General features: G+C 38.6%; 1 non-coding gene across 1 annotated transcript; it reads right to left on the bottom strand.

The window, feature by feature from the left end:
• Window positions 1–20,867: 20,867 nt before the first annotated feature.
• Window positions 20,868–20,974, bottom strand: LOC141681554 (small nucleolar RNA R71). Its single transcript, XR_012558982.1, has one exon. It is a non-coding gene; the product is annotated as a small nucleolar RNA R71 (small nucleolar RNA).
• Window positions 20,975–27,406: the final 6,432 nt, after the last annotated feature.

The raw sequence follows: 27,406 nt of genomic DNA, 5'->3' as shown, positions 1-27,406 counted from the left end.
TGAACAGACATGTGATGAACTGTAAAAATTCCAAACACATGTGGGAAACTATTGAGGTGATTAATGAAGGCACAGAGGAAGTTAGGGAGAACAAGTTGGAAATCCTAACCTCTGAATATGAACATTTCAAATCAAATCCAGGAGAAGGAATTACTGAAGTGTTTGAGAGGTACAATGTGTTGATCAACAACCTGAACATCAATGGAAAGTATTATTCAATCAGGGAGGTCAACAAAAAGTTCCTTTTAACACTGCCAGCTCATCTTGAACATAGAATCACTGCCATTAGAGAAGCTAGAGATCTGAGTGAGATTTCTTTGGACAGGCTCTATGGAGTGTTAAAAACCTATGAGTTGGAGCAGATTCAACAGAAGGAAGTCTACGGGAAGGATAGAATGGTCAGCACATCTACTGCACTTGTAGCTGAAGGTCAACAACAACAATCTCAACAGTTAGAAAGAATGGTACAGTTTTCCAAGGGTGAGGAAAATGAGTTAGTAGCAGAATATGATCCTCCTACTACAAATCAATCAAGTGATGATTTTTATTCCTTGGAAGAGCTGGAGCAATTGGAAGATGAATCAATGGCCCAAATTGTCAAGAGATTCTCCCATGTCAGATTCAGGAGGAATCCCAAGCTTAAGTACAAGTCCAACTACAACAAATTCCAGAAAGATGGATCTTCATCCTCTAACACCAGCAGTGGTGGGTACAAAACAGGGATGGTTGATCGAAGCACCATTAGATGCTATAACTGCAATGAGTTGGGACACTTTGCCACAGAATGTAGGAAGCCAAAGCAAGTAAGAAAGAACTCTGAAAGGGCTTATCTGGCAAAGGGAAGAAGCTGGGATGATACTGACAGTGAAGATGAAGATGAAGGAAATCTTGCTCTTATGGCTATTGATGGAAAAGCTTCATCGTCAAGAATAGAGGTAAAACTTTCTGATGTTGAAATGGTTTATCATCTAAGAGGTAACTTAGATTGTGCACGTCGTGATAATGAACTGTTAAGTTTACAGATCACAGACCTTGAGAAAGAGGTCAATGAATTAAGACTTGTGCACATTAATCAAGACAAATTAAAAGAACAGGTATCTTTTCTAGAGAATAGAGTTGACTGTTATAGAAAACTCGAAACTATTCTCAAAGACAAGATCACCGGTCTTGAGACTAAGGTTAGAGCCTACTTCAATTCTTGTTCGAAGGCTAAAGAGTTCTACAGTAAGCAAGCTGTTAATCAAACATCTGGAATAGGTTATGATTACAATACTGCTATTGGAGAATTAGGCATAAACTCCCCTCCTCATGTATGTGCTAAAGGGAGGGAAGTACCACATGTGCTTAAGGGTGTTGATGAACCCCTCTATAAAACATCAATTGTTGAACCATTTGATGCAACCTCTTCTGTTATTCAAGAAGAAATACGTGCTGAGGATCATGCTTATGAGAAGATTGTTTCCAAGTCAAGTGAGTCGAAAGTTCCAGTCAAAGTTGTGAAAGCAACTGAGACTAACTCAGACACACATGAGTTGGATAACAATAATGCCATGTCTAACATGCATAAATTACCTGCTGTTAATCACTCTCATAAAGCATGTAGTGTTGCTAATTGTATGTCTTGTGCTTTTAATATGATGTACGCTTATTTTAATGGTAAGCATGTGTCTAATGATAAGAGTACTACTCGTCAGCATGTGAATAATAAGAAGCATGATAGGTCTAAGACTGCTAGTCCTTCTAAGGCTAGAAAGGAGACATTTGTGCCTAAGCTTAAACAGAAATTTGTTAAGGCTGTTTACAAGGTCAAATGTTCAGTCATTGAGGATGTTGAGATCGTTAAAATTAAAAATATTGTTTTGCCTGACAAAGGACAATTCTACAAGTATGCCGGGCCCAACCAAGTTTGGGTTCCGAAGAAGGTCTAATCCATTTGTAGTGCAGGGCATTAAACAGGTGTAACCGGTAGTGTGGATTCTTGACAGTGGATCATCAAGACATATGACCGGAGATAGAGCCCTGCTATCAAATGTGGATTGAGAAAGTTGGCCCCATGGTTACCTTTGGAGATAACAGCAAAGGTTTATCTGAGGGATATGGCTGTTTGCAAGCTGGGAATGTTATCATTGTAATTTTGTATATTGTGCTAGGTTATTATCAGGAAGCAGTATCCAACATATAGCACCAGTGACGAGACTTGAGAATATTACGACATATCAGACACCTGCTGCACATTACACTTGGAATTGTACTCTAGTAAGATGTGTACAAGTGTACTCCTGGTTGGTAAGTCAAAAGAGGAAGTCAATGCACCACAGTTCATGGACTTTGCAGCTGCAGATCTATTGGACTATGCAATTTCTTCTTCACAATCTCACTTCAGGTTGGTATGAACTAGTATACTGCTCAAGCAATCGTCAAGGACATGGTATGGCACTCTAACAGAAGTTATAATTTTATATGAATAAGTAGAGTCGTCATATTAATAACTATCTTATCACTAAGCACAATCATATTGTTTTATATGTGCAGTGGTATATTGATAATGCAACATAACAATTAGTATCTAAAGTACTTAACAAGTATCGGTCAATGATATGTTGTTAACATTAGGTTGCAGATATTTGTAAGCTTTTGACATGAATGAGAATTACTTAGACTTTACCCTAAGTGATCAATGTTTTATCAAAAACTCATTCATATTGAAAAATAAAATCAAACTTCTTTCTACATTAGTGATTTCTTATTTCATGTAAAATCTTTTGAAATCACTATTGTAAATCATTTTCTCTCTATTACCATATGTTCTGTGTTACAGGTTCAGTCTCCAATGACTTTCTTTCATTGACAGTCATGAGGTTGAAAACCCACAACATCTATCCCAGACTGTAAAGATAATCACAAAAACAGAACCAACCAACACTCTCTTACCACTAAATGTAGTATGAATGAGCGTGAGGGAGATAGTGCCTTAGTGCACCATATAAGGAAGGTTCTGTAGTCAACCCAGTAGCTCTGTCTCCTACATGGATGAGTAGTATTTAAACCGAGACAACTGCTAGCCCCCATACATCTTCTCAAAAAGATGTAATGGCTGAAAAGGCACAAAAACAGTTACTAGATTCATTCTCTCAACAGGGTGAGTCTATTGAATTTTGCCTGTCGGCCAAGGTATCCGATGTAGTGTCACCACTTCAAACATAAACAATTCTTGATGCACAAGGAGAGGTTACACACACAAAGGATGAGTTGACGGAAACAAGAGTTTCGACCATTTTAAGGTCAGATTCGATTGTTCAAGGTTCATTAGTGGACCAATTGCCTTTACAGGTGTTAGGAGAGGATACTGATCCAAAAGCCATATGTCAGTGGTCAGTGTCTAACTCCCCAGGCTTAAATCCCCTGCATGCATCTGCGGATAGTGGATCTGACATAGGTGCAGATCGGCAACTTGTTGACAATGATTCAGATATTACCTGATAAGTCACAAGGAAGTGTCTTCACAGACATTAGAAGGGAACTTTGATCTTTATGCTAAAATCGTTGGATCATTGTTTACCTTCCCAGAATTGAAATCTGGAACCCTAAAAGGGAAACTAGCAACTTGTAGATTATGACTCAGATTTATCTGACGAGTTTAACAAGGATGGGGATTTGTGAACTCCCATTGCACCACCCGTGACCTCCTTTAAGGATGGCTAAGGTGATTTTCCTTGCAGGTACAGCTGGATTATGGAGCTATGAGAGAAGAGTGATACACTTGTGAGAATGAGTGTAAACACGAGTGGAGAGAAGAGTGAAACACATGTGAGGTACACTAAACAGAATCACACACTCACAGTGAGGTAGAAAGAGAAACTACTTGTTATTTCTTTTCCAACCAAGTGAAATATGAGAACTCCTTCAGACGACGGCATACATTCCTTCTTTAAGGGGGAGATAAAAGCTTAAGAAATAGTTTGGAGGATTCCTCAACTAAGGGGGAGAAATAGCAGGGAGGAAGAAAAAGATCCTAAAAATGTACACTACACCACACCATTGTTGTTTCTAACTACGGATCCTATTGTACGGGAGAGGTGGTAAACACAAGGTGATTTCCTAGTAAGGGAAGAAGCAGTTAGGGGAGTACCATTGGTTTTTATCTGCGGATCCTATTGTACGGGAGAGGTGGTAAAACGAAGGTGATCTTCTTTAATCAGTTGATTCTCATAGGGGGAGAAGCAAGAGATATAGGCTTCTCAACAGGAAATGTGGTTGTACAAATGAAGATGGAACTACTTGAAGATATGTTCAGTCTAGAGGAACATCTACTTGGAATCTGGAAAATGTTAAATCTCATCCAGAACTTTTCTGCTATTTACTTTGCATGTATGTTTATATATTTTTCTTATTTGTTAGTTGAGTTATCCTCTAGGTATTTGTGTGTTATTGTCTAACAAACAAATAGGGGGAGATTGTAAGTCATATATCATAGCCTATTTGTATATTCGAGGATTCAACTCAACTCAAATAAGAATGTAATAAGTAAATAGTGGATCGACCGTCAGAGAGATCTCGCAAAGTAATATCTGTCAAAGGATTCAGAAACAAGGTTCATCTACAGACTTGAGGAGGTAATTCACTGGAAGAAGTTCAAGAAGTTGATCATGCCTCAGTGATATAAATCAAGATCGTGGATTTAATCAAGTGACAGAGATCTCGTCAGAGTATCGTTAATTACAAGGATTTAATCTGAAGAAAATCAAAGCGTCAAAGTCAAGACATGAAGAAACGTCACGGAAGTTAGTCACTCATGAACCAGACAGTACATCGAGTGTCAACGTTGAAGTGGCGGAATTGATTCATAATTCTCAGTGATTTTCAGAAGATATTCAGAAGAATGGATGTTGCTCAGGGTTAGTATTAATTCTCTATTAATTAATTAAGTCATATAATTTAATTAAGTAAATAAATTATATCTGCAAAGATTAATTTATTGATTAATTAAATTAATTGATTAATTAATTCAGAATTAATTTTAGGAATTTTCAGAAGTTTAATTGGATTAAATTCAATCTTTAATCAGCAAGACAATTGAAAATGAACTAGCATGACAATCTGGATTGTCATACCGATTGTCATGCCAGTTCAAAAGATTGTCCTACCGATAGTCATGCCAGTTCAAAAGATTGTCCTACCGATAGTCATGCTGGTTCAAACGATTGTCTTGCTAGCTCAAAAGGATAGTCTCACCGATTGTCATACAAGCTTAAAGGATTGTCATTACAATTCAATTAATTCGGCTGTTGATAAATAGAAGCAGAAGTCATTCAACAAAACTCTCAATCATACAGAACACATTCAAGAACAAAGAAAAGAAAGCAGCCGCCTTGAAACATTTTATTTTCTTCTCTGCTTACATCAAGATCAAAATTCTAGTTTGTTAATGTTAAATCCAAACCACTAGAATTATTTATCTTGTTCTTGTGTAACAATCTAGCGGATCAAAATCCCTAGAACTTAATCTCAAATCGTGTTTAGCATTTGATTCTAATTATTGCAATAATAGAAAAAGTTCATGTCGAATTTATTCTAGATTTGTGATAATTGATTTGAGATTAATACCTTGTAATCGATACAGTTGTTGTAACACCTTTCAAGTTTAATAATATTTTTATTTAACTTGAATTTTGTTTCACATTTTTTATTCCGCATTTATTCGATTATTTGGTAACGTTTGTATTCAACCCCCCCCCCTTCTACAAACACATTGGGACCTAACATAACCTCTTTTTATTACAACCTAAGGGTAAAAGAGAGATTCTTCAAGCAAGGAGATTTGGTCCTAAGGAAGGTGGAAACATCTGGTATAGGGCAGAAAGGAAAGCTCGCCCCGAATTGGGAAGGACCATACAAGATTAAGAGCATTCAAGGAAGGGATCTTACAAGTTGGAAACCATGGATGGAGAAGAAGTACCTCGGGCTTGGAATGCTCAAAATCTGAAGATTTACTACATATAGGTCGAACTTATTAAAGGTCGAACCCTCGAGGAACACGTTGATGGATGAATTGTTGCCTATCTTATGGGCTTACCGAACTACCTTCAAGTTCACAACCGAAACAACCTCAGTCATGCTGGCTTATGGAGCTGAGGTAGTGGTGCTGCTGGAAATTACATATGTATAACCAAAAGTTGAAGCTTGCAAGCTAGAGACTAACAAAGAAGGCATGAGGTTAGCCCTCGACCTAATTTATGAGGTCATGGATGAAGCTAAAGCCCCTCAGTGAAGAGCATCCCTCTACTACAGTAGAAGGGTTAAAGAAAGTTTCTTTCAAGAAGGAGACTTAGTCTTGGGGAAGGTTGGGGCATCCAGAGTTAAAGAAAAGGAAAGCTAGCCCCTAATTGCGAAGGACCATTTTGATTCAAGTGCGTTCTAGGACAAAAATCCAACAAGTTGAAAACCATAAATGGTGAGAAAATGCCAAAGCCTTGCTATGTCATAAACTTGAAGGATTATTGTGTATGATAGAAAAGCAAATATGCGGCAAGCACAAAATATGTGCCGAGTACTGAAATAGTACGCAAGGAAATGAAAATAAAAGTTGTTAAAGGCCCGAATAGCCCAAGTTTTGTCTGATTAGAGGCTCGTAGGTGTTGCAATCATTCAATTGCAGTTAATTAAACTCGGGTAACAATTATATACAAGAATATCTTGTACCTGAAGAGTTCTATTGACATAAGTAAATGTTTGATACATGCAATAAGAAGGCTTGTAGCCCCAAAGATGCCTGGACTTGTTTGGGCTTGCAATATACAAAGCCCCATAGCGTGATGCATCTAACAAGTAGAAATAAGGTCGATGAAACCAATTTCTATTCAATATAAGGGTTGGATCCATATTTTAGGATATTATCTACTTATGCAAGTTTATTTCTATCATCTTATCTATCAATTTATTTATGAGAGAGCATCTAATGAATGCAAGTCTAGAAAGACCAATCGCCGAAAAATACCCACGCCTAGAATTTATGGTCGAATGAAGGTACCCTTTTCTTATTAAAAGAAAAAAGGGAGGAAATAATTATTCGATTATTAGAAAAAAGGAAGACAAAATTCTCAAAATAGAGAATATTATTTAATGCACGAATGCATAAATTAATGTCTGATGACAACAAAAATTACGAGTAAATTCTTAATTTGATATATAAATTCCTTAAAGATTAAGGAATTTAAAAAATAGAATTAATAGGAAATAATAGAAAATAGTTTTTAATATTATTTTCTATCCAATCAGTTTTATTATGTACGATTGTACAAATTTAAGTATGTCCGCTGACACAACAAATTATGACAAGAGTTCATAATTTTATAAAACAAGAGAAAAAAAGGGGGTGATAAAAAAAAGAAAAGAAAAAAAAGAAAAAAAAAGCGGAATATTTCAGAAGAAAATGCTGGTGGAGAAGGCCGGGAATCGTCTTACGGAGGAAAAGACTAGTGAAGATTAAGGATTGAAGGCTAAAACCACGCCTAGGAAGCATAATTCCTAGGCGTTGTTCAAAAGATGTCTCCTAGACGGGGTAACCCACGCCTAGGAAGTATAAGGGCTTTAAAAGTCAAACCACACCTAGGAAGCATAATTCCTAGGCGTTGTTCGAAAGATGTCTCCTAGGCGGGGGTAACCCACGCCTAGGAAGTATGAGGGCTTTAAAAGTCAAACCACGCCTAGGAAGCATAATTCGTAGGCGATGTTTAAAATATGTCTCCTAGGCGGGGGTAACCCACGCCTAGGATGCATTATAGCTATGGGAAGCTAAACCACACCTAGGAGACATGATTCCTAGGCGTGGTAGGCAAGTTGTCTCCTAGGCGGGGGTGACCTACGCCTAGGATGCATGGGACCATAAGAGCCCATTTTTTGATTATTTAATTAATCAGAAAATAGGCCAAAAATCAGGAAAATTGCTAAAAATTCCCAAAAAATAGGGAACATAAGCTTAAAATCCCAGAAATTAGGGAAAATTAGAAAATAATTTTGAAAAATTATTTTTGATAAAATATTATTGAAATATCAAAGAAACAATACTTGTGAGTATCAGAATATTCTTGAAAATTAGGAAAAAATCCCAGAAATTAAGGGAAAATTCCTGAAAAATACCTAAAAAGAAGGAATAAGCTAAGGAAAATAACAGGGAGGTTTTAAAACAACCCTGAAGCCGTGTGTAAGGCAAATCATTATAAATGTGTAGGTCGCTCCACACTTCACGCAAAAACGATACCCTGTAAGGGAACAAACGAACTTAACTTCTGCGAAATCTTTTACGGTTTCCTAGAAGTTGGGGAAAATGATATGGGCCTAAAATTAGCCTAGAGATATAATTAATGTTGAATTCATTATACCTGATACGGTCCAATAACGAATCCCAATTAATGAGGGCCAAAGTCATGATTATTTATTAATTTTGTAATTAATAAATAGGGGGATTACCAGCTCATTAAATGAGTCCTAACGATGATATAATTCCATAAAAGATAGCCTCAAGGGCACCTACACCAATTAGGAATCTGATTCCTCTATTATAGGACTTCAAAGTCTATCCAAAGTCTGAGAACTTGTTCAACAAGTCTCCTTCCTAACCCTAGTCCAATTCAAGGACTCTCAACATCTATATAAAGGGACTCACCCCATCAACCAGAACTACGTTTTTGGCTTGATTCTCTAATTCACAGACATACGTAGACATCTCGTAAAGGCAGAGTTAAGCTATGAAATACGATAGCAGTCATTAAAGGCCTTGAGCTCCTGAACCTTAGTAATATATACAACAGTTAATAGACCCTGGTTTTTAATCCATAACAACAACCAATTGTTAGTTACTTAACTTAATTATTGTGAACAAATTTTAACTTAATTGTTAATAGATTTTCTTTTACAAATATTTTTACATATTAACAAACTAGCATAATATAACATGATAATATTGTGAACAACTCACACACATAACTAGTAAATAATAATTAACAAAACTATCCAGACACTAACAATATTAAAATGTACCATATCATCCACTTAATAAAATGTAAAAACCTGAGAATCATATAATTTCTTAAACCAACTTAATGGCATAAAAATTAAAAACATAAATACAGGGAACATGACTAATTAGATTACTACTAATTAAACATCTTGTAGCCAGTACAAATAACAATTAATCAATTAAACATGCATTAAACAATAACCTAGCACAATATATAAACACATAAACAAAGAATATAATAATTTGATAAAACTTACCTGAATTTCGAGCCTGATATAAGTATGTAAAAAAATGTGTACAAATAGTTATAAACCTGAAAATAAAATGACTAATATTAGTATATAATATAAATAATAATCATGTTGTGTATATGTTGCGTACTTGATGATTTCATGAACAAAACACCTTGGTAGATTTTACTTAGTTAAATTAGGTAGCACTCGACGGATAAGATTTATAGTCCTGACGGATGACTCATTATAGTCCCGACGGATGATGACTTATTATCCATCGAGTGAGTAGCTTATGTAACAATAAGTCTGTAGCACATTTCTGCATACACCATTGTATAGATTCTGTAAGTAGTATTCAAGTCATGTTGACTTTAACTAGATATGCAGAATAGGTTGATTAATTGTACATAGATGATGTCTTGTAATTCTGCATAAATGAAATGAAGTCAAGTGCCAGATTGCTACCCGACGGATAAACTACAATGAAGTCGACGGATAAACTACAATGAAGTCGACGGATGATCATGAACCCGACAGATAAAGAATTCAAATATCTATTGACAGTGACAACACAGTCACATGCGTCGAGTGGATGCAAATGGAATGTGGTAGCCTATTCAACTGGGTTTTCAAGAACAAAGAAGCATTTTCATTTCCATGCTATTATGAAGATATTCAAAGATGCTGGAATAGAGTAATGAAGTAGCATTGTAATAGACTATATAGTTTTTGTTTTATTATCCTATCTCATTACTTTGTAATCTTGGTGACATATAAACCAAGAAGTAGCAACTAAGAAACTATCGATCTAAGCAACACAGCAGAGAAACATTTGTAAGCAGAATTCTTAGTATTTCTCTACAGTCTTAGTTGTTCAATTGTTGTAAGCAGCTGTGAGCATTTTGCACACAGGGTTCTCTCGATATATAACATATATCTCTGGTGGAATCATTCAAATCCACCAGAAAGTTTTTAAAAACTCTTGTTTTTAATTACTTGTGATTTGATTCATTTAAGTAACTATTCCGTATTGTGCTAATCAATTGACACTTATATATATATTCGAGTTAGAACATTTTTATTTTAAGAAAAAGTTTCAAGAATTCCATTTAACCCCCCTTCTGTAATTCTTGTCATATTGTTAAGGGACTAACAATTGGTATCAGAGCAAGCTCTTAACTTACAAAGAGTTTAAAGATCAAAACAATACAGAAAGATGAACAAGAAGGATGTTGGAGTAAAGATCCCTTTTCTGGATAAAGATAATTACCATCATTGGAAGGTAAAGATGCATCTTCATTTGCTTTCTCAAGATGAGGCCTATGTTGACTGCATAGAAAGTGGCCCTCATGTTCCAATAAGAGCTGCAACTGGAAATGACCCATCAGTCCCCAAGCCAAGGCATGAATGGTCTGATCCTGACATTGAACAAGTCAGGAAGGATAAAAAGGCCATGAATATCCTGTTTAATGGAGTTGATGGAGATATGTTTGACAACATTATCAACTGCAAAAATGCTAAGGATGTTTGGGATACAATACAGATCATATGTGATGGCACTGAGCAAGTTAGAGAAAACAAGATGCAGCTCCTGATTCAGCAGTATGAGCATTTTCATAATAAAGAAAGTGAGTCTCTCACTGACATTTTTAGTAGGTTCCAAAAACTACTAAATGCTCTTAAGTTGCATGGAAGGGTCTATCAGACAAAAGACTCCAATCTGAAATTCCTTAGATCTCTTCCAAAGGAATCGAAACCAATGACAGTCTCATTAAGAAACTCACAAGATTATAAGGAGTTTACTTTGGAGAGACTGTATGGCATCCTGAAAACTTATGAGCTTGAAATAGAGCAAGGTGAGAGGATGGAGAGAGGAAAGAAGAAAGGAGGATCCATTGCACTAGTTGCTGAGTTGGAAAAAGAGAAGGAAGTGAAGATGGAAGCTGTTGAGTCAACTTCAAGGGTCTGTGAAAGCAAGGGTAAGGGGCTTGCAGCTTAAAATGAAGATTCTTTGAGCCAAGATGACATGGAGGATATTGATGAACATCTAGCATTTCTTTCCATGAGATTTGCCAAGCTCAAGTTCAAGAAGAACTTTGGAGCAGCCAAGCCAAATAGAAACATGGTGGATAAATCAAAATTCAAATGTTTCAAATGTGGCTTGGCAGGGCACTTTGCCAGTGAGTGTTGGAAGTCTGATTCCAGTAAGAAAAAGTTTGAGCCTGTATATTATAAGCAAAAATACTTTGAACTTCTCAAACAAAAGGAAAGGGCTTTCATAACACAAGAAAATGACTGGGCAGCAGATGGTCTGGATAAAGATGAAGATGTCAGCTATGTCAATCTAGCCCTAATGGCCAAGTCTGATGAGACAGAAACAAGTTCTTCAAGTAATCAGGTAGTTACTACAAACCTTGCACATTTATCTAAAGCTGAGTGTAATGATGCCATAAATGACATGTCTACAGAGTTATATCATTTGCGTGTTACACTTAAGTCTCTTACTAAAGAAAATGCTAAAATTAAAGAAAACAATTTGTTTTTAAGTGAGAGGAATAATGTGCTTGAGTCTCAGTTCATTGATTTTGAGAAGTTAAGAATTGAGTGTAAGATTGCCAAGGAGGAATTAACTGAGTCCTTGAAGAAAGAAGAAATTTTGAAGAAGTAGCTCGAGCGTGAACAGGAGGTGATTAAGGCATGGAAAACATCCAGGGATGTCCATGCTCAAATCACCAAAGTTCAAGGAATTGAGTCTTTCTGTGATGCAGCCTGGAAAAAGAACAAAGAGAAACTAGAACCAAATTTGGTAGATGGAGTGCTAATAGATGTAGGCTCGACGGATGATGAGGATCATTCGTCGGATAACAAAAAGGGTTATTCATCGAATGATGAAAATCCTCATCCGTCGGTTTTGAGCAAGCCTATCAGTAAAGCCAAACTTGTTAAGCTGAATGAGAAGTATGGGTCTATTTCCAAGAACTTTATTTCAGGAGAATCGAGTCAAGTTAAGAAAGGGAAAAAGGCTAATGTTGGTCACATGACTGTCAAACAGTTAAGTGACAGACTTGAAAAGATTGAGGTAGAAACAAAGAATAAAAAGAAAAACAATAGAAATGGTAAAGTAGGGATTAACAAACACAATAACGACATGCCTGATAAATATGCTCCTAGAAAGATCTGTGTCAAGTGTGGTAGTGTAAATCACTTGTCTATTAATTGCAAATCTGCCATGCCTACTTCCATGTCTGTGCCACCTCAATTTCCTAACATGAATGCCATGCCTCCCATGCCTATGAATGCTATGTCTACATAGAATATGAATGCACAGTTTGCTAACATGCCATTTGCACCTAATCCTTATTATGCTGCGTTCAGTATGCCACAAATGCCATTTAGCATGCCATACTGGAATAACATGTTTACTAATAGCATGCCATTTCCTGTTAATAATAATATGCATGATAATTCTATTGCAATGAATGGTTTCAAAGGCCCTACTCGAATGACCAAGGATGAATTTGATATCCCTAAGTCAAATGAGATAAAGCCTAAGAAACAGAAAAAGAAAGTTAACAAGGCAGGACCCAAGGAAACTTGGGTACCAAAATCAACTTAATTTGATTTTGATATGTGCAGGGAAAAAGAAAGAATCTTTGGTACTTGGATAGTGGTTGTTCAAGACACATGACTGGTGATTCTACCCTGCTCATAGAGTTCAAGGAGAGAGTTGGCCCAAGTATTACTTTTGGAGATGATAGCAAGGGTTATACTGTGGGATATGGCTTGATTTTAAAGGACAATGTCATCATTGAGGAGGTTGCCTCAGTGGATGGTCTTAAACACAATTTGTTGAGTATCAGCCAGCTTTGTGACAAAGGCAATTTAGTAACCTTCAACTCAGAAGCCTGTGTTGTGACTAATAAAAGAAGCAACAAAGTGGTTCTCACTGGTGTGAGAAAAGGAAATGTGTACCTAGCTGATTTCAACTCATCAAATGCAGAATCTATTACTTGTCTTCTCAGTAAAGCAAGTCAAGATGAAAGTTGGCTATGGCACAAGAAGCTATCCCATTTAAACTTCAAGACAATGAATGAGCTAGTAAAGAAAGAACTGGTTAGAGGCATTTCTCTAGTGGAGTTTTCTAAGGATGGACTGTGTGATGCCTGCCAAAAAGGGAAGCAGATTAAAGCATCATTCAGGAAGAAACTTGATTCAACAATTGAAGAGCCTTTGTAACTGCTTCACATGGATTTGTTTGGACCAGTCAATGTGTTGTCCATCTCAAGGAAAAGATTTTGTCTAGTAATTGTAGATGATTTCTCAAAGTTCTCTTGGACATATTTCCTAAAGTCTAAAGATGAGGCTAGTGAAATCATCATCAATCACATAAGGAAAGTCAATAATCATCCTGATTTCAACGTTAGAAGAATCAGGAGTGACAATGGAACTGAGTTCAAAAATTCTATCATGAGAGCATTTTGTGAGGAAAATGGGATTCTTCATGAGTTTTCAGAAGCAAGGACTCCACAACAGAATGGAGTAGTGGAAAGAAAGAATAGATCTCTTATTGAAGCTGCAAGGACAATGTTTGAAGAATCTAAACTGCTAACCTATTTCTGGGCTGAAGCTGTAAATACTGCATGCTACACTCAGAATATTTCTCTGGTTAATCAAGCAAGATGCATGACTCCCTATCAATTGTTCAAGAACAAGAAGCCAACTCTAATTTTTTTTCATATCTTTGGCTACAAATGCTAAATTCTGAGAAATCAAACTGATCAAAATGGGAAGTTTGATGCTAAAGCAGATGAGGGAATTTTCGTTGGATATGATGTTGGTAAAGCATATAGAGTCTACAATCTAAGAACCAACATTATTGTGGAATCAATACATGTTGTGTTTGATGATAAAAAGATTGAAGGACTGAAAGATGGAGATTACCATGAGAGCCTCAAATTCGAGAATGTGGAGATGGTTAATGATGACAATGATGATGAAAGTGATCAAGAAACAGTGTCTAAAGATAATGCATATAAATCTACTACCAATGAAGCACAAAATTCAACATCTGTCGAGTTGTATAATGCTTCATCCGTCGGGAGGCAATCTGCATTATCCGTCGGGAGACAACCAGCTTCATCCGTCGGTACTCAAAATTCACCATCCGTCAGGTTATCAAAAGGAGCAGGAAGTCAAAATAGATCACCTGTAGAAAGTTCCCCTTTCTCAAATCAAAGATTCACAAACTCAGGGGGAGTTTCTAACAATCAAAACTCAATCACACATCAAGACAACAATGAGGTTTCTTCATCTAAAGCTAATCTACCTCAACAAAGAAAATGGACAAAAGATCACCCCTTTGAGCTTATTATTGGTGAAGTTTCTTCTAGAGTTCAAACAAGGAGAGCAACTCAAGAAGAATGTCTATACGTAGCTTTCTTTCCAAGGAAGAGCCAAAGAAGGTAGAAGAAGCTTTGTTGGATCCTGATTGGATTTTAGCTATGCAGGAGGAGCTAAACTAATTTGAAAGGAATAATATATGGAAGCTGATGCCCAAGCCTAAAGGAAATAATCCAATAGACACCAAATGGGTATTCAGAAATAAGATGGATGAAAATGGCATAGTAGTCAGGAGCAAAGCTAGATTGGTTGCTAAGGGCTATTGTCAACAAGAAGGAATAGATTTTGATGAAACATTTGCTCATGTTGCAAGACTTGAAGCCATCAGAATCTTCTTAGCCTATGCAGCCCATGTCAATTTCAAGGTCTATCAAATGGATGTCAAAAGTGCCTTTCTAAATAGAGATTTGGAGGAAGAAGTCTATGTCAGTCAACCTCCTGGTTTTGAAGATCCAAATTTTCCAGATCATGTCTATTATCTTTTGAAAGCACTTTATGGACTGAAGCAAGCACCTAGAGCCTGGTATGACACTTTATCAAAGTTCCTTTTGGAAAATCACTTCACAAGAGGTACTGTAGATAAAACTTTATTTTTCAAAAATGTTAATAACTCTAGTATACTTGTTCAAATTTATGTAGATGATATTATTTTTGGCTCTATAGATGAGAAACTTTGCAAAAGTTTGCCAAACTGATGCAAAGTAAGTATGAAATGAGTATGATGGGAGAACTGACTTACTTTCTTGGTTTACAAGTTAAGCAAGTTAGTGATGGAATATTCATTAGTCAAACTAAATACATTTTTGATCTTTTAAAGAATTTGATCTAGTGGATTGCACATCTGCAAAAACTCCCATGGCCACTGCAACTAAGCTTGAATTAAACACTACTGAAAAGTCTGTGGATATTTCAAGGTATAGAGCCATGGTTGGCTCACTTTTGTACTTAAAAGCTAGTAGGCCAGATATAATGTTTGCTACATATTTATGTGCTAGATTTCAAGCTGATCCTAGAGAATCTCACTTAATAGCTATTAAGAGAATTTTCAGATATCTCAAGGGAACACCAAAACTTGGCATTTGGTACCCTAGAGATTCTGGTTTTGATCTAACTGGTTATTCAGATGCAGATTATGCAGGTTATATAATTGATAGAAAAAGTACAACGGGAACTTGTCAATTTCTAGGAAACAAGCTTGTGTCCTGGTTCAGTAAAAAGCAAAATTCAGTTTCTACTTCTACAGCTGAAGCTGAATATATTGCTGCTGGTAGTTGCTGTGCACAGATATTATGGATGAAAAATCAATTGCTAGACTATGGTATGCAAGTTGAGAGGATTCCTATTTTCTGTGATAACACAAGTGCAATTGTTATCACTGAAAATCCAGTACAATATTCAAGGACAAAGCACATAAATATCAAGTACCACTTCATAAGGGAACATGTAATGAATGGTACTGTGGAACTACATTTTGTTCCAAGTGAGAAGAAGCTTGCAGATATCTTTACCAAGCCACTGGATGAATCCACCTTTTCAAGGTTGGTAAGTGAGTTAGGTATGCTTAATTACTCTTAAATGTATATGAGTTAATTTGCAAGTTGAAATGCAGCCAGAAATTTTATTGATTTTTCAGTCTTGGATGAAATTTTGGCTAAGTAAAAATTTAAAACTAGTCGGATGATCTTTATCTATCGAGTTTGACCATCCGTCGGTATACTATTTGCTAATAAAGATCAATTATTTTTCTGGAATATTTTATGTCTCGACGGATAACAGTTTATCCTCATCCGTCGAATTGTCTTAATCTCAGCCGTTAATTCCCTGTACATTATCCATCTAGTATACTTACAGTTTGTAAGCATAACATGACGGATAATGGGTGGAATTTTTACAGTTTATTTTTAAACGGCTATTTTAGGCAATTTTCATTGGTTACTTTATTTTACTTTATTATTTTTATTAGTTATTTTTTGAGATAGTATAAAAGCTTATATCATTTCAATCACTTTTCTTTTATCATTCTCAATTCAACTGCTCTAATTTCATTCTCTCTCAAAGCACTTACTCTCTTTCTCTTCAAGCTCTTATTCTCTAACAATGGCACCTGTTGTAAAGATTATTCTCTAACTGCTCTAATTTCATTTATGAGAAGAACAACTTCACTGTACTAGTGAACAGGGGTATTCAGCAATCTGGTGACTACCACAAGATGATGGACTTTGTGAAGAATTGCAAGCTCAATTATGCCATGCTGGAATCACCCACAATCTTCTGTGAAGTTGTTGAAAAGATGTGGACCACTACTACCTACAACTCTACAGATACGACCATTACACTAACCATTAAAGGTAAAGAATTCTGTATCAATAGTGATGTGATAAAATCATGTTTCAAAATTCCTGATGGCAATGTAACCTCACCACACACTGACACTGATATAATCAATATGCTTAATTCCATGAACTATGCACTTCCTACTTCTAAACTGAGTGACATTAGGAGAATGGGTCTTAGGAAAGAATGGAGTTTCATGTGTGATGTAGTTACAAAGGTTTTCTCAGGAAAGATCAGTAATTTTGATTCAGTGAATATTTCCATGCTTAACATGCTCTACATGCTAGTTACAGATAAGTATTTTAATTTTAGTGACCTTGTTTTGTTTGAGTTACGTTTTAAACTGGGAGAGTTAAATAAAAGAGGTAAAAATGTGTATTATGCTAGATTCCTTATGATGTTAGCTAACCACCTTTGTGAAGAGATTGTGCTTGAGAACCCTAACAACAAATTAGATTGTTGGGTTCAAGAGAGAAGGCTCATTGCAGATTTGAACAGGGCCAATCATCACAAGGATGTGCCATTGTTCTATTTTCCTGTAATGCAAGCACCTCAGGTAAGTGAGGTAAGTTCATCTATCCCTACAACTATTCCAACCTCAACAATTTCTTTGAGTTCTAGTGTGGCTATGAAAACTATGTTAATGACCAAACAGCTGCCTACCGAAACTACCAAACCTACAATTATTTCAAAATCCAAATCAAAAAAAGCCCCCTATGGTATCTCTCAAAAGATGCCAGTTGTAAAATCCACTAAAGCCAAAGAGGGGAGTGTGAATGAGGGTAAGTTAGGTGAGGGAAGGGGTGAACATAAAAGAAACCCCAAGAATAAGGTTGGAGAGTTGAGTGGATCCCAGCCTAGCGACACTGCAGTTTCCCAACAAACTGCAGTGCTTAAAAAGGACAAAAGCTCATTTCTAGCTGCATCCTCCTAAAAGGATGTAGTTATTGAACAAAGCTCTCAACCAAGAGCACAGGCCAAGAGGGTTAGGGACACAAGCTCACCCCAAACTTATGCCAGAAAGAAGAAATCTAAAACCCTTGGGGATGCACAGGGTACACACACAGTGCAAACTGGTGCGACAGACACAATCACTGCACCTTCACAAATTCAGTTTGATGTGGCTCTAATAAATGTGGAGTCACAGCCAAAATCTCTAGTTATAGAAGCACCTCAAACACCCAACTCACCAACAAATTCTCTAGATGTGGATATGATAAACACATCAATTCCTGATTTCCCTTCTTTAACTCTATTGGGGAAGCCAAAATCTAGTGTAAGTGAGCATCATCTTTTAGATGATTTGTTGGCTCACTTGCCAATTCTTTCAGGAACTGTTGTATCATCTGTGCCCAAAATATCTTCAATTAGCACAGAGTCAACAATAGTTTCTATTCTTAGTTCATTCATTTCTACTCTCTCGACGGATATTGATCATCCGTCGAGTAGTGATTGTATCCCGATAGATAAGCTTGACAGCATTTATCCGTCGGATAGCAAAACCACTCACTCGATGGATATCACTCATTCGTCGAGTATCTCTGCACAGCTTTAAACTTCATTTATCTCAAGTGCAGAAGATTTAGTGGTTGTGCAGTCACTGTTAGGATTAAGGGGGAAAAGTGTTTTGAGTGAGAGTCTGTGTTGCTCCCAGGAAAAAGGAGAGGAAATGAGTGACAATATGCAATCCATTTCTTCAGAATTGGCAAAAGAGAGTGAGAGGAGTCCCACCTTAGTAGGTGAAGGTGAGGGTGTGATAAGTGGCATTTTATACCACTTAGAACGTCTTAAAATGGCTTAAATTGGTGTCTTGAAATCAAGTATTTTGTGTATTTGATGCGTTTTTCTAGTGTTTATGCATTTCAGGGTATTAGTTGCATTTCGGGGGAGGAATCATCAAGAATAAGCCTTGGCATGTGTTCACCATTGCGAGAGGAAAGGAATGGGCAGATTACGGTGAAGAAACGGAGCAAACCTGGATTTTTTCCAGTAGAAGCCTGCGCGCCCGCGCAGTAATGCTGAGCGGCCGCGCAGCAACCTGCGCGCCCGCGCAGCTATGCTGAGCGGCCGCGCAGGGTCGGGGAAAAAGATAAATTATTTTAGACTTCTACTTCTGTTTGGCTTCCAACTTCTATGTAATCTGAGTTTTATAGGACTATTATATAGGTAGATTTGAGACGTTTTCACGGAGAGTATTAAGGGGATTATGTTTTAGATTGTGTTTTACACAAGAAGCGAAGGAGATAAGGAAGAAGACCGATTTAGCCCACCGCAACGAAGAGGAAGCATATTTTCTTGTGATTCTTGTTTCGTTGTAACGTTGGATGCTAGTTTTCTTGCTTTGACTTATTTACTCTTGTGACGTACTCTGTTTTAATATAATTAGTTTAGTTATTATTTTCTTGTGTTTGTTTGTCATGATTTCATATGAACCCATGATGGCGATAAGTTCTATTATGGGCTAATCGTGATCATGGGGTTGCAACGGATTTATTATGGAATTTTTTAGTTAATTGTTTAATACTTTAGTGTGTGATGATTACATGATATCTAGTATTGGTTGTGCGTATTCGTCTTATGTGCGTCGCGAACATATAAGATAGGGTGTTAATCTCTTGTGAAGCGACGGTGGATCTTGAGATTTAGAACTTGCCATGCTAGCATAGGTTCATGTACGTTGAGCATGATTAGTGGGTAACTCTAACAGTTTTATTTGCCCTATGTAATCAAAAGGAATAACTTGAGCTTAAATCGTTGTGTTGTCAATTTCTGTAGACATATAGGAACTCAACATAATTGATGACTATTCAACTTCTATCTTAATTGTGGATGCTTGGTAGAATGGTATTAGTACAATGAAAGTTGGCTTTTATCAGTTTCGTGTTATTCGATTAATATCATCACTGTCACATGCTAAAGGTAATAACAATGGCTATAGAAGGAAGTAATAATGAAGTTGTGATCTCATGAGTGTTTTATTATTGATAAATTGAAGTATTAGTTAAGTGGTTAATTAAGTAGTTAATTATAGTTAATATTTAATCAACAATTTTAAGTGTTATTATCTTAATATTGAGAAGTAATCATACATTGGTGAGTGAGTTTAATTAGACAATAATTTAGTCTGAGTCTCTGAGGGAACGAACCAGAAAGTATTCTATATTACTTGCGAACGCGTATACTTGCGTGAATATTAGCTCATGTTTTCGCCCTAACAAGTTTTGGGCGCCGCTGCCGGGGACTCGGCGTTTTTGTTTAGTTTAATGTACTTACCATCATTGGTCATTAGGACTCAGTGATTAGGACGTAGTAGTTACTTACTCTTTTCAGTTGTGTTTCAGGTACTTTAGCAAGCGTTTATGTAAACTCGTTCTCGTGCTCGCAAGAGGACTTTAGATACAGCTGAGGAGACAGACGAAGTTCTTGATATTCCGGAGAAGTTAGATTTTGAGGATTCGGATTCAGGAACTGAGCAGAAAGAACCAGTAAACATGGGAGATCGTATTGTTCAAGCTGATCCAGCTCTTATGGATTTTTCTCGGCCTAAAATTGATGACATTCAATCAAGCATCCTTCATCCGGCTATTCAAGCTAACACCTTTGAAATCAAGCCGGGCACTATTCAGATGGTGCAGAATTCCGTTTCTTTTGGAGGAGCGGCAACTGAAGACCCCAACATACACATAAGGAATTTTGTCGAGATCTGCAGCACTTTTAAGTATAATGGCGTGACTGATGAGGCTATCAAGTTGAGGCTTTTCTCATTCTCACTGAGGGATAAGGCGAAAGACTGGTTACATTCTGAACCAGCTGGGTCCATCACTACGTGGCAAGATCTTGCGCAAAAGTTTCTGGTGAAGTTTTATCCGATGGCAAAGACTGCTGCTATGAGGAGTGCTCTTACTCAGTTTGCGCAGCAACCTACAGAATCTATGTGCGAGGCTTGGGAACGCTACAAGGAAATGTTGAGAAAATGTCCACATCATGGAATGCCGAATTGGATGGTGATCACTAGTTTCTATAATGGTTTGGGGGCCCAATCTCGGCCCATGCTCGATGCAGCAGCTGGAGGAGCCTTATGGGCTAAAAGCTATACTGAGGCGTATAATCTTATAGAGACGATGGCTGCAAATGAGCATCAAAACCCAACTCAAAGGATGACGTCAGGAAAGGTAGCAGGTATTCTGGAAGTTGATGAAGCCACCGCTATTGCAGCCCAGCTCCAAGTGCTATCAATGAAGGTTGATTATCTGGCTACGTATGGAGTTAATCAAATAGCTATGGTTTGTGAGCTTTGTGCAGGTTCTCATGCTACGGATCAGTGTTCTCTTGTCAACGAATCTGTTCAGTATGTGAATAATTATCAGTGACAACAACAGCCTGTGCCAGCGACCTATCATCCTAATAACAGAAATCATCCAAATTTCAGCTGGGGGAATAATCAGAATGCTATTCAGCCACCATATCAGCAAGGAGTGAGTAAACAGTTTAACCCACCTGGATTCCAGCAACCACAGCAGTATGCTACAAGGCAATCATATCCTCAACAGGGAAGTGCAGCTGCACCTACTAGTGCTGATTTTGAGGAACTTAAGCTGTTGTGCAAGAGTCAGGCGGTTTCTATCAAGACCTTGGAAAATCAAATCGGTCAATTAGCCAATGCAGTGCTCAATCGTCAACCTGGCACTCTTCCCAGTGACACGGAAGTACCAGGCAGGAAGGAAGCTAAAGAGCAAGTCAAGGCTATTACCTTAAGGTCTGGAAAAGTAGCTGATGCTAAAAAGGCAAAGGAAGTCGAAGCTGAAGTTAGAGATGAAGAATCTAAGCAAAAGGAGAAAGCGGCGGAACCTAGGAAGACTACTGTTGAACACACTCTGCCTGAGGCTAATACAGGGGAGAAACAGCTCTATCCTCCACCACCTTTTCCTAAGAGATTGCAGCAACAAAAGCTGGATAGACAGTTCGGGAAGTTTCTGGAGGTGTTCAAGAAACTTCACATCAATATACCTTTCGCTGAGGCTCTGGAACAAATGCCTAGTTATGCGAAGTTTATGAAAACTATTCTTGTAAGGAAGGTGAAACTGGATGACCTTGAAACTGTTGCTCTCACGGAAGAATGCAGCGCTGTTCTGCAGCAAAAGTTACCACCAAAACTGAAAGATCCAGGAAGCTTCACCATTCCTTGCACCATTGGCAATCTAACTTTTGACAAGTGCCTTTGTGATTTGGGAGCAAGCATTAATCTGATGCCGTTGTCGATCTTTAAAAAGCTGGATCTGCCTGATCCAAAACCCACATACATGTCGCTACAATTGGCTGACCGTTCCATTACTTACCCAAGGGGCATAGTTGAGGATGTGCTCGTCAAGGTGGATAAGCTCTTCTTTCCAGCAGATTTTGTTATTCTGGATTTTGAGGAAGATAAGAAGATTCACATAATCTTGGGAAGGCCTTTCTTGGCTACTGGCCGTACCTTGATAGATGTGCAAAAAGGTGAACTTACTATGCGGGTCCAAGATCAGGATGTGACCTTCAATGTATTCAAGGCAATGAAATTCCCTACAGAAGATGAGGAGTGCTTAAAAGTGGATGTGATTGATACTGCGGTTACTTCGGAACTCGATCACATGCTAATGTCTGATGCATTGGAAAAGGCCTTAGTGGGGGATTTTGACAGCGATGATGAAGATAGCAACGAGCAATTACAATATCTGAATGCTTCTCCATGGAAGCGAAAGCTGGACATACCATTTGAATCTCTTGGTACTTCTGACCTTAAGAATGCTGAAGGGAAGCTCAAACCATCAATAGAGGAAGCACCTACCTTGGAGCTCAAGCCATTACCTGAACACTTGAGGTATGCTTTTTTAGGTGATTCATCTACGTTACCTGTTATTATTTCATCTGACCTTTCAAATAGTGAGGAAGACAAGCTCTTAAGGATTTTGAGAGAATTCAAATCGGCTATAGGATGGACCATAGCAGACATCAAGGGGATAAGTCCTTCATATTGTATGCATAAAATTCTGCTAGAGGAAGGTAGTAAGCCAACTGTGGAACAGCAGCGAAGACTGAATCCCATCATGAAGGAGGTGGTGAAGAAAGAAATTCTGAAATGGCTAGATGCAGGCATCATTTATCCTATTTTTGACAGCTCGTGGGTGAGCCCCGTACAATGTGTACCTAAGAAGGGAGGTATCACTATGGTCGCAAATGAAAAGAATGAGCTCATCCCTACTCGAACAGTTACAGGATGGAGAGTATGCAGGGATTATAGAAAATTGAACAAAGCCACAAGGAAGGATCACTTCACTCTTCCATTTATTGATCAGATGCTTGACAGATTGGCGGGACATGAGTATTTTTGTCTTCTGGATGGTTATTCCGGGTATAATCAGATTTGTATTGCACCAGAGGATCAGGAAAAGACTACCTTCACTTGTCCATTTGGCACATTTGCTTTTCACAGAGTTTCGTTTGGGTTATGTGGCGCCCCGGCCACTTTTCAGAGATGTATGATGGCTATATTCTCTGACATGATTGGAAATAACGTCGAAGTGTTCATGGATGACTTCTCCGTCTTTGGACACTCATATGATGAATGTTTGAATAATCTGCGCGCCGTACTCAAAAGATGCGTGGAAACTAATTTGGTGCTTAATTGGGAGAAATGTCATTTTATGGTGCGTGAAGGCATTATCCTTGGGCATAAGGTCTCTAGCAAGGGTCTGGAGGTGGACAAGGCCAAGGCGGGAGTTATTGAAAATCTTCCCCCACCTAATTCTGTGAAAGGAATCCGTAGTTTTCTTGGTCATGCGGGTTTTTATCGGCGATTCATCAAGGACTTTTCAAAGATATCTAAGCCGTTGTGCAATTTGCTTGAGAAAGATGTGCCATTCAAATTTGATGATGAATGTTTGGCAGCATTCGAGACTCTCAAGAAGAGTTTGATCACTGCACCAGTTATTACAGCACCAGATTGGACAGAACCGTTTGAGATGATGTGTGATGCGAGTGATTATGTGGTAGGTGCAGTTCTGTGACAGCGCAAGAAAAATCTCTCCCATGTGGTCTACTATGCGAGTAAGACTTTAAATGGTGCCCAATTGAACTACACCACTACTGAGAAGGAGCTTTTGGCTATAGTCTTTGGCTTTGAGAAATTTCGATCTTATCTGCTTCGTACGAAAGTAACAGTATTAACTGATCATGCAGCTATTCGCTATCTGGTTTCTAAGAAGGATTCGAAGCCGAGACTCATTCGTTGGGTGCTTTTACTTCAGGAATTTGAGTTAGAGATCAAAGATAGAAAAGGTACTGAGAATCAAGTAGCTGACCATCTCTCTAGGTTGGAGAATCCCGATTCTACTTCACAAGATAAGACGTTAATCAATGAATCTTTTCCGGATGAGCAGTTGTTTGCAATTCAGGAGGAAGAACCATGGTTTGCAGATATTGTAAACTATCTCGTCAGCAATATAATGCCTCTTAATTTGACATCCGCTCAAAAGAAGAAGTTTCTGCATGAGGTGAAGTGGTATATGTGGGATGAACCATATTTGTTTAGACAGGGAGCTGACCAGATCATCAGGAGATGTATCCCGTTCTGTGAGACGGAGGGGATATTACGAGACTGCCATTCCACGGTTTATGGTGGACACTATGGAGGTGAGAAGACGGCATCTCGTATTCTGCAAGCAGGTTTTTTCTGGCCTACTTTGTTCAAGGATGCTCATCAGTTTGTTTTAAGGTGTGATCGTTGCCAAAGAGTGGGAAATTTGTCAAGGAAGGATGAGATTCCATTAAATGTGATGCTTGAAGTTGAGGTCTTTGATATCTGGGGAATCGATTTCATGGGGCCTTTTATCGCGTCTTGCAATAATCAGTACATCTTGCTGGCAGTCGATTATGTCTCAAAATGGGTCAAAGTTAAAGCTTTACCGACAAATGATGCAAAGGCAGTGCTAAATTTTCTTCATAAGCAAATTTTCACAAGGTTTGGAACACCTCGGGTAATCATAAGTGATGAAGGATCGCATTTTTGCAACCGTAAGTTCACTTCTATGATGTAGCGTTATAATGTGAATCATCGAGTAGCTACTGCCTATCATCCGCAAACAAATGGTCAAGCGGAAGTGTCTAACAGAGAGATAAAGCGTATTCTAGAGAAGGTTGTTTGTCCGTCAAGGAAGGATTGGTCTTTAAAGCTCGATAAAGCTGTTTGGGCTTACAGAACAGCATACAAAACTCCACTTGGGATGTCACCGTTTCAGTTGGTGTACGGTAAGGGATGTCATCTACCGGCGGAGCTTGAGCATAAGGCCTACTGGGCATTGAAGAAATTGAACCTGGATTTAGATGTAGCTGGTAAGAAAAGAATGCTTCAGCTTAATGAACTTGATGAATTTCGACTTCAAGCGTACGAGAATAACAAAATGTATAAGGAAAAGGTGAAGAGGTGGCACGATAGGAAGCTACATCCTAAGTTATTTGTGCCAGGGCAACAAGTTCTTTTATTCAACTCTCGGCTCCGACTTTTTCCTGGGAAGTTAAAATCAAGGTGGTCTGGACCTTTTATTGTCAAAACTGTGTTTCCACATGGAGCGGTGGAAATTTTTGAGAATGATTCGGACCAAGCATTCAAGGTTAATGGTCAGCGGTTGAAGCACTACTATGGGGACATGGCAAACCGAGAGGTGGTTAGTGCTATTTTGTTGACTACTTGAGAAAGGTACGGAACGTCAAGCTAATGACGGAAAAGAAGCGCTGCGTGGGAGGCAACCCATGAATTGTTGTTACAGGAACCCTTAGAAGTTAATAACCTATCCAAAAACACAAAAAAATCAGAAAACAGGGGCTGAAAAAAAAAATTTCCAGAGACCCTCTGCGCGCCCGCGCAGCTATGCTGAGTGGCCGCGCAGGGGTCGAGTTCCAGAAAATTTTTTACAGTTCAGAAAAGAAAAAAAAAAAAAACAAAAACACAAAAACAGTTTTAGCCCATAAACCCATGAATTGTTCCCACTACCCCATCATTTTATCCCTTAATTCCCAAACCCTAATATAATCCACACCCTATATATACATACACATATCCTACATATCTCCCACAAAACTTCCTACACTTAAACCCTCTCACAAACATCAAAAATCAGTTCTTACACACTTTTATTCACGAATCAATGGCACCCAAGAGAGCACGCACTATTGACAGCAGCAGCACAGTTCCTACTGCTGATTCATCGAGGGGTACTGCTGCAAGGCCTCGGTTAACTGACAGAGCTGCGGAGGAGGAGTACACTAGGCTGTTGGGGAAGCCGATTCTGAAGGAGAGGGGATTTTTACCATCAGGGAGGGATGGTGAGTTGTTGCCCATGATTGCAGAGAAGGGGTGGATAGCTTTTTGTGAGTCACCCGAAGCAGTACCGATGAGCGTTGTTCACGAGTTCTATGCGAACGCGAAGGCTGAAAAGAATGGGTTTTCTGTAGTCCGTGGGCTGACGGTTGATTATCATCCTGCGGCGATTCGCCGTGTGATTGGACAGCGAGAGAGGAAGCCCGAGGAGGAGAACTGGAATGAAAAGACTGCTGAGGATTTTGACTTGGATTTGATTTGTGCGACTCTCTGTCGACCGGGCACAGTTTGGACCCGCAGTCCAGGCAATAATGAGTATCGTCACTTTCCGGCGATCGCCATGAACAGGTATGCCCGTGCATGGAATGCATTTATATGTGCTAATATTTTGCCTTCTTCACATGCACACGAGGTCACAGTTGAGAGAGCACAGTTGTTGTGGGGAATTCTGCATGATGATTACTATGTGGACCTTGGTGAGTTTATCTACCAAGGAATTCTGAAGTTTTTGAGGGGAGCAAAGCATATGAACATCCCTTATGCATCCACGGTTACGAAGCTATGCCGAGCAGTGGGAGTGAACTGGCCGGCTCATGAGCAGTTGCAGTTGCCAGCAGCTCCGATTGATTCTGGCACTCTGAATGGGATGCAGGAGTGGACCGGTGGTGAGCCTGAGGAGCATGGGCTGGGTTATCGTCTTTCAGGAGGCCGTCCAGCACGAGGTGCTACTATGGCTAGGCCAGGGCGTGATGAGGCTGGTTCTTCGAGAGCTCAGGAGGGTGCTGGGATGGGTGATGCCCAGTATAGGAGGCTTTCACGGCGGATGGATGCCATATATGAGACGCAGAGCAGGTTTGCTCAGGAGCTCACCCTTGCGTTAGGGACTGCTTTTCGAGGCCTTGGAGCTGATATCCAGTGGCCAGTTTTTGGTGAGGACTCTGCATACCCACCGCCTGATACTCCACCCACTGAGGGTGATGATGATGATGACTCCGAGTAGGTATACCCTGTGTTCCTTTCTACTACTTTCACTGAGGACAGTGAAGATTTTTAGTTTGGGGGTGGTAGTTA

This window comes from Apium graveolens, chromosome 8 (assembly GCF_009905375.1).
Source record: "Apium graveolens cultivar Ventura chromosome 8, ASM990537v1, whole genome shotgun sequence".
NCBI lineage: Eukaryota > Viridiplantae > Streptophyta > Magnoliopsida > Apiales > Apiaceae > Apium > Apium graveolens.
Note: the sequence above shows the minus strand (reverse complement) of the source record. Positions and strands in the feature narration are given on the sequence as shown.